Consider the following 9,296-nt stretch of genomic DNA (forward strand, 5'->3'; position numbering starts at 1 on the left):
TGGCCCGATAGATACACCTTACACTGTATTAACGTTAATACACTTATCACTTACAAAGGCATCACTTGTTCTCGTTAATTAAATACAACTTGCTTTGCATTATCTTAATGACGAGCGCAGCAAAACATAACGACACTAGCAAAGGCGTAGAAAGTTGTAGTCGAAAAAGAGAGCTTGAACACGTGAAACAATCACTGTTAACTATCGCGTAATAATTTACAAGGTGTTAGCATGTGGGTCAGCGGACAGATTTGTCGAGTTAATCACTAAAATTATGTCACCTGTCTCCCTCTCTATCTCATGACTAGTGTTGCCCACGGGACGAGACGGGACAGGCTTTTAAAAATTCGAGACGAGACGAGATTGACCATGTGTCATAAGACAAACGAATATTTTCGAGACGAGACAGCATTTCCTCGAGACTCCACGAGTCGAGACAGGTCAAAGTCTCGTCTCGTGGGCAACACTACTCCTGACGAGCTGAAAAGTGTAACTGAATATCCATTGAAGCAGTGGCGGCGATTAGCTGTCACGGTATCTAGTGACATGTAAACGCAGTTCGATATAAATTATTTTTTGTTTATTGATTCATTTTATGCACAAACATGAAAGTGTGAGGTTTGATTTATTTTGTGAATAAACTTGTATCCGAGCCAGACGTCGGAAGCTGGGGACGGGTTTTTCTTGAGTGACAGCCGCCGCTTAGAACATGACATATTTGCACCAACACGGAGATAAGGAAAGATTATTTTCGCCGCTACCGGGCTCGAGTCGCAGCAGGCGTTCGAACCCATGTTCACGGATGACCAGGAAGACCAGCTGGAGCTCAAGCCTGCAAGGATCCAGGACGCGTCGCTGACCGCGTTTCAAGACAATGGAGAGAGGTCATTTCCATCCCTCTGAAACAGAAGCCAAGCCACTTGAGCGTCATTTTCAACGGAAGAATTCGAATCTCTTATATATATGCGGTGCTACCATCCCAGACACAGTTTTACCCGGATTTCACAGAGAGAGCATCTCCGCGCTACACTCTCGCGTGATCATTGTTTTGTGTCCGTGGACTTTGTTTCCTTACGTACCGTGAGCGAATCGCAGATAGAGAGGTACCAGTGTGCGCCTTATTTTGGTGAAGATTACGCGGTGATTTGTTTTTTTTTTGCCAAGCGTTAACTACATAATCATGGGCGGCTAAAGGAGATTGAGAAGGGAGTCTGTCGACTTCCCTGACCCCGCAACGATGCATCGCCATCTTCCGATGAAGCCAGTCAGCCAACGCCAAGGACGACATCAAAGCCAAACACTGCCCAAAGCCCGAAGGACGTCTTCAGAACGACGCCGATCGAAGCCCGCCACCAGAGAGAGAGATTGAAGGACGACTCCAGAACGACGCCGATCGAAGCCAGAGGGAGAGATTGAAGGACGACTCCAGAACGACGCTTCCAGAACGACGCCGAATCGAAGCCCGCCACCAGAGAGATTCCGAACCGACGCGTGACCACGTACACCCGACGCTAGTGACAAGAGGAACGCCCGAAGTTCTGAGGAGGTGCAAGTACACCATATCGTCGCAATTATTCTTCGTCGCGATCGACCTCGGAGGACAATTTCGCCACAAAGGAACCGTGTGCAAGTCCCGCGTCCAGGAGAGATGAAGGACCACGCCATGTAGCAGAGTCTGGTACAGTATACTTCAGAGGGTCACATGTACATGTAAACGTGCGCCGTTAGTATCAACACCGTACAGTTAACGCCGACGTCTCACTTATTTGCAAAGTTACTCAGGAAAACCCAAACCTAACTTCCGCGTCTAAAAATTGTTTTGGTATTGTTATAAAAAAGGGTAATTTCATGTTCAGATGTTCAAATTTAATTGTCTGCATTCAGGGTTAGAAGCTCCATTTCAGTTCTTTAATATTTAGTATAAATTGTCAAATTGTGCTCCATTTCTTGTGTAACCGACCGCCCCGTCGCGCCATTTAATTTGTCAATAGTTGACTGATGAGTCCTTTTTAATTGTGGAAGGCGTAAATTTTATTGCAAGGTCGTGTGCGTGAAATAGTATTATTTGTTGCATAGTGGTTTTTAAGGTAATTTTTGCTCGCGCCGACGATTGATTAGTGTATTCCGGCAGCTGGAGCCAATTAAGTTTTTGCATCACTATGTAATTGTGTAGTTGTTCTCATTGGACGAGAGAGGCTTGTGTGTAATACCCCCGTCCGAGAAACTTGTATAAAGTCGTGCTTACGACTGGGTGCAAACGTTCAGTCGAACGAAAGATTTAACCACGCCGACCCAATTGTCTTAGTTAACCGCTTTCCGAGGGCTGGCACTCAAGTTAATTTAAAAGAGCACAGGAGCTGGCAGACAAATGCCCTAAATTTAAATAAAGGTTTAAAAATTAAAAGGAATGATATGTTAATGAGATCCATGATTTGTATCCATACTTCACATGTAAAAATACCTCATGTGTGTGAAAGAGAGATAGAGTGAATGTTGTGAGAGTGAGGAGGCTTTGTAAACAGTTGTTGATTGCAATATTTTTTTGTTGTTACAATATATATTCACTTTTTTACCGTTCGTCAGTGTTGTTATTTGACGTTTTTCAGGTACCGGATATTATGCTATTAGTGTGTTATGAATGTTCGAATCTACATATCAAAGGTAAACAAAACAGTGTAACTTTTCAAGGTATTAATCTCCGCCTCGCAATAGTATGACAATAAACGACCGTCTCAGTACCGAACTTGAAAACCTGGACCGAGAGTCACGACCGGTCTCCCGTACACATAACGACGTTTGGCCCCGTGCCGGGGTATGATTGACACGTCATTTCGGGGACCGTGAGTGCACTCGTTACATTTGGCGCCGCGAACATGGGACGGCAACTTTTGTCATTCCTTTCCAAGAAAACCAGGTTGCGAGAGCGGTAGAAATTTCATTGTTGTATACGTCATGCATAAAATTCTTGTGTTAGGTTCCTGATGATTTGTGTGTTTTTCGTTTTGTATTTCGAGGTTTATTTTCATGAATCAGGGAAAAATGCGCCCGGGAAAAATGCGCTCTCGCAATAAAAGTGGGAAAAATGCGCCCTCCCAAGAGTAACCACATTAGAAAGTGGGAAAAATGCGCCCAGCACACATGACCAGTCAGCAGGAGAGAAACTGACAGCGTTTCTTGACTACTTTGTGCAACAATGGCTGCAAAATCCAAATCTACCAGTTGATGTGTGGCACTGTGGAGATGCAAAGCACCGCACGAACAATGCTGTCGAAGGGTGGAACAATAAGCTGCAGGAGAAAGTTCGACTTCATCCCAACTTCTACACCCTTCTGAAGACGCTGAAGCAGGAAGCGGAATACAGCGGATACATATATGACAGGGCTAGCATCGGTTTGGAAGGAACGAAGAGGTAACGAACGTACATAAAACTGGATGAACTGATTAGCAAAATTTTACATACTTACAAAACAAGCACACCCAAGGACCTTACCAAGTGCCTGAGAAGTCTGGCGTACACCCAAAAAATGGAGTAAATGATCGTCAACGAAGGTCACAAGAAATGGAAATACAAATGTAAATAAAAACTTTAATGAAATAAAATAAAAATTATAACATATTAAAAAAAAATTACAAAAGTAAAATTTTTAAAAAATTATGACAACGGACATCAATCATCTCCAGCTTCTAAACACGCCAGAAAAATGAATATTTTTACTGTACTTTAAAAACAAAATGATCTTTCCTGACAGTCCCAAGTCTGTGTTAAGTGTGAGGGGAAGCTGCGTAAAGGTTGCTTTAATCAACATATTATAATATTGGTGAAGGTTGTGTGTGCTGGGCGCATTTTTCCCACTTTTCATTGTGGTTACTCTTGAGAGGGCGCATTTTTCCCACTTTTATTGCGAGAGCGCAATTTTCCCGGGCGCATTTTTCCCGACACCATTTTCATGTATTTGTCGTAGGTTCACGTGTAAGGACACGTTATTCGGCGTAATTGGTAACAATAGGGCAGATATTTTTTCGGCGAAAGCAGGAAGGGCAGCTGCATAGGGCATTTTTTATGTACTTTTTGTGTACTATTTTTGGTTATTGGCGTAATTTATGGCATCAGGCTGAGTTGCGGGATAAGGGATTCCCGACGGACCTCCTTTTTCTTTTTATGTATCGATTTGTAATTCACATTTTGTGTGAGCTCGCGTAAGTTTGCGTTACTGTTCCAAAGTGCGACAGAAAATCGAGCAGATATTTTGCGAAAGGCCTTCATGAGATTAAGAAATCGTCGTATAGACTGTTTGAACAAGAGTGACGTCATGATGGTTTGCGAGGCTTGTGGAAAGGAATTTGCTGATTTCGAAATCAACAGCGAGGGGGCCAGACCGGTTTGTCTTCAGTGCAAGGGCCCGTTGGAAACGGAAAGGGAGATACCAAGTGCCCAAGGGGGTACATCGTCACGTGCGGACAGCGACCACAGCAAGGAAGAAGATGACGTAGGAAGTGGCAGTGGTGCCAACCAATTCCAGCTGGTTCTCCAGATGCTCCAGGGAATGCAGACCAACATGCAAGGAATGGAAACCAGGATGCAAGCCAACATGCAAGGAATGCAGACCGAGATGCAAGCCAACATCCAGGGATTGCAGGCTGAGGTGCAAGGGATGCAGACTGACGTGCGAGGAATGGAAGAACGCCTACAAGGGACGGTTCGCGCCTCCGGAGAAGAAGTGACGCAACGGCTCCTTCAGACGATCCAAGAATCCGAGGCTCGAATCGAATCCAGGATCGCCAGGACCGACGCTCGCATCGATGAACAGGAAGCCAAGGTGGCAACACTGGCGCAGAGCGTGCGTGAACAGGAAGGAGCTTTGCAACACATCGGCCAGCAGTGTGCACAGCTGGAGACGGCCTGCAATCGGAGCAACGATGCCCTCGAGCGACAAGTGCGGCGAGCAGCGAGCATAGCGGAAGGGAATTCCGACAAGATAAAGGAAATCGAGGATAAACTGCAACAATTGAACGTAGCTGACGTCCCGGGATCATCGCGAGAGCCGGCAGCTATGACGTCACCACAGCCAGCTGCGGTCCCCTCGTCTTCAAGGCGCGCGAGTGACGCAAGACCGACTACGCTTGTCAACGGGGGAAGCGAAGTGGAACCTGGACTACATCTTCCATCGCCGCGACCGTTCGAAGCCCAAACTTCAAACCGGGAAGATATACGGTCCGAACCAGCACCGACGAGAAGGGCTCTGTTCCCGCCGGAATATAAGAAACATTTCAAGAAGTTCTCCGGGGCCGACAGGATTTTGCCGTCTGCCTTCATCGAGGAATTCGAAGCAACAGCGCGGGAGTTAGGACTTGCGGATGGGGAGCGATTACTCGTGCTGAAAGGCCTAATGCAAGATCGGGCAAAGAACTGGCTGGATCGGAATGAAAGACGCTTTCATTCATACTCGGCGTTTAGGGAAGCGTTCCTGACACATTTTCAGCGCCCTATGCAAGTAGAAAGGATGCTCATCCAGCTGAGGAACGAGAGGTACGACAGGAACGGGGGACTTACTTTTTCGCAATATTTCTGGCGTAAGTTCAATGAGTTTCAAGCTCTCCAGCCACAGATGACCACGTCGGAGATAATTGCGGCCCTAATTTATCATTACCCGCAAGAGATAAGACGGCATCTCAACGGGGCGTGCGTTTTCGATGCAGAGGCCATGTCGCTCACGCTCGAGAACCTAAACCAGTGCGAAGTGGAACGCGAGAGGATGCGGAGTGACAGATGGAACAAAAGGAGACGACCAGAGGATGAAGGAAACCGGGGAAACAAGCACCCACGCGTCCATTTCGTCCAGAGGAGGTACGATGGGCAGCAACGCGCTCCAGGAGCCGAAGTTCGCCAGTTTCGAGATGATCCGCCTTCGCCACGACAGAGACGCCAGTATCGGGGACGGAGACGTCGAGGTGGTCAAACTCGTAGGTCGCCGGGTCACCATGGCAACAGCGGCGACAGCAACTTTTACAACGGTCGAGTGAACAATGGTTATTATCAACGTCACCCCGACAGTAGACCGGAGAGCCCGCGTTCTGACAATGGGCACACAAGGCTCAGCCCGCCGAGGGTTCAAAGGAGCCCGACGCGAAACGCGAACGGGCCGAATCCCAGCAACACATCTCCACAGCCGGGGCGTCAGGTCGTCAGCGCCGAAGGGAGGAATGGGATGGCGAAACATGGTTAAGCGACATCGCGCCATTTTAGAAGTATAAAATAACATTGCGCCATACCCAGAGTGTGTAATATGTATATTTATTATGTAAATTGGAGGTATCATTTATATCATGTGTTTTGTGTTATCGAACTGCTTTATTTTTCTTGTACAGGGTGTTAAAAAATTTGTAGTCAAAATTTCATGCCCCTGAGTAGTAAAAAATTGCATTCGCCTACAGAATTTTTTGATCGGAAGGAGGGCGAGATGTCACGGTATCTAGTGACATGTAAACGCAGTTCGATATAAATTATTTTTTGTTTATTGATTCATTTTATGCACAAACATGAAAGTGTGAGGTTTGATTTATTTTGTGAATAAACTTGTATCCGAGCCAGACGTCGGAAGCTGGGGACGGGTTTTTCTTGAGTGACAGCCGCCGCTTAGAACATGACATATTTGCACCAACACGGAGATAAGGAAAGATTATTTTCGCCGCTACCGGGCTCGAGTCGCAGCAGGCGTTCGAACCCATGTTCACGGATGACCAGGAAGACCAGCTGGAGCTCAAGCCTGCAAGGATCCAGGACGCGTCGCTGACCGCGTTTCAAGACAATGGAGAGAGGTCATTTCCATCCCTCTGAAACAGAAGCCAAGCCACTTGAGCGTCATTTTCAACGGAAGAATTCGAATCTCTTATATATATGCGGTGCTACCATCCCAGACACAGTTTTACCCGGATTTCACAGAGAGAGCATCTCCGCGCTACACTCTCGCGTGATCATTGTTTTGTGTCCGTGGACTTTGTTTCCTTACGTACCGTGAGCGAATCGCAGATAGAGAGGTACCAGTGTGCGCCTTATTTTGGTGAAGATTACGCGGTGATTTGTTTTTTTTTTGCCAAGCGTTAACTACATAATCATGGGCGGCTAAAGGAGATTGAGAAGGGAGTCTGTCGACTTCCCTGACCCCGCAACGATGCATCGCCATCTTCCGATGAAGCCAGTCAGCCAACGCCAAGGACGACATCAAAGCCAAACACTGCCCAAAGCCCGAAGGACGTCTTCAGAACGACGCCGATCGAAGCCCGCCACCAGAGAGAGAGATTGAAGGACGACTCCAGAACGACGCCGATCGAAGCCAGAGGGAGAGATTGAAGGACGACTCCAGAACGACGCTTCCAGAACGACGCCGAATCGAAGCCCGCCACCAGAGAGATTCCGAACCGACGCGTGACCACGTACACCCGACGCTAGTGACAAGAGGAACGCCCGAAGTTCTGAGGAGGTGCAAGTACACCATATCGTCGCAATTATTCTTCGTCGCGATCGACCTCGGAGGACAATTTCGCCACAAAGGAACCGTGTGCAAGTCCCGCGTCCAGGAGAGATGAAGGACCACGCCATGTAGCAGAGTCTGGTACAGTATACTTCAGAGGGTCACATGTACATGTAAACGTGCGCCGTTAGTATCAACACCGTACAGTTAACGCCGACGTCTCACTTATTTGCAAAGTTACTCAGGAAAACCCAAACCTAACTTCCGCGTCTAAAAATTGTTTTGGTATTGTTATAAAAAAGGGTAATTTCATGTTCAGATGTTCAAATTTAATTGTCTGCATTCAGGGTTAGAAGCTCCATTTCAGTTCTTTAATATTTAGTATAAATTGTCAAATTGTGCTCCATTTCTTGTGTAACCGACCGCCCCGTCGCGCCATTTAATTTGTCAATAGTTGACTGATGAGTCCTTTTTAATTGTGGAAGGCGTAAATTTTATTGCAAGGTCGTGTGCGTGAAATAGTATTATTTGTTGCATAGTGGTTTTTAAGGTAATTTTTGCTCGCGCCGACGATTGATTAGTGTATTCCGGCAGCTGGAGCCAATTAAGTTTTTGCATCACTATGTAATTGTGTAGTTGTTCTCATTGGACGAGAGAGGCTTGTGTGTAATACCCCCGTCCGAGAAACTTGTATAAAGTCGTGCTTACGACTGGGTGCAAACGTTCAGTCGAACGAAAGATTTAACCACGCCGACCCAATTGTCTTAGTTAACCGCTTTCCGAGGGCTGGCATTCAAGTTAATTTAAAAGAGCACAGGAGCTGGCAGACAAATGCCCTAAATTTAAATAAAGGTTTAAAAATTAAAAGGAATGATATGTTAATGAGATCCATGATTTGTATCCATACTTCACATGTAAAAATACCTCATGTGTGTGAAAGAGAGATAGAGTGAATGTTGTGAGAGTGAGGAGGCTTTGTAAACAGTTGTTGATTGCAATATTTTTTTGTTGTTACAATATATATTCACTTTTTTACCGTTCGTCAGTGTTGTTATTTGACGTTTTTCAGGTACCGGATATTATGCTATTAGTGTGTTATGAATGTTCGAATCTGCATATCAAAGGTAAACAAAACAGTGTAACTTTTCAAGGTATTAATCTCCGCCTCGCAATAGTATGACAATAAACGACCGTCTCAGTACCGAACTTGAAAACCTGGACCGAGAGTCACAACCGGTCTCCCGTACACATAACGACGTTTGGCCCCGTGCCGGGGTATGATTGACACGTCATTTCGGGGACCGTGAGTGCACTCGTTACATAGCGGGGGCGAGGGGGGCAGTTCCCCCACCCCCACTTTTCGCCACTTTTGCCCCATCCCAGCACTATGCTAAACCTTATCTACAAAGGGAAATATACCGTCTTTGCCCCCCCGGTTTTGGAACCCAATCGCCGCTACTGCATCGAAGCAAAATGCTTGTTGTTTAATCCTTTTAGAGATAAAATTTGGATTTATAACCAGATTTAAAAACACCTGCTTAATAAAACTATAGAGCTACGCTAGGAACATGCATGTTTATCTACAGGAGACAACATAAAATTATATATGTAAACAAACATAGTGCGAATTAAGGGGGAGGGTGTGTGTGTGAGGGATTCCCCCTCCCCCGATTAGACCCATGCATACCTGACAATAATAGTAGCTAAGATTTCACCCCCACTAGGGTTAATTCCCACAACAATATAATAGTTACAGAACTATTTCCCAAAGGTAAACCTATTCATAACGTAACATTTCGTACTTTCAAACTTTACACTGACAGTGTA

Source organism: Lepisma saccharinum, chromosome 5 (genome assembly GCF_977018435.1).
Source record: "Lepisma saccharinum chromosome 5, izLepSacc3.1, whole genome shotgun sequence".
NCBI classification, from domain to species: Eukaryota; Metazoa; Arthropoda; class Insecta; order Zygentoma; family Lepismatidae; genus Lepisma; species Lepisma saccharinum.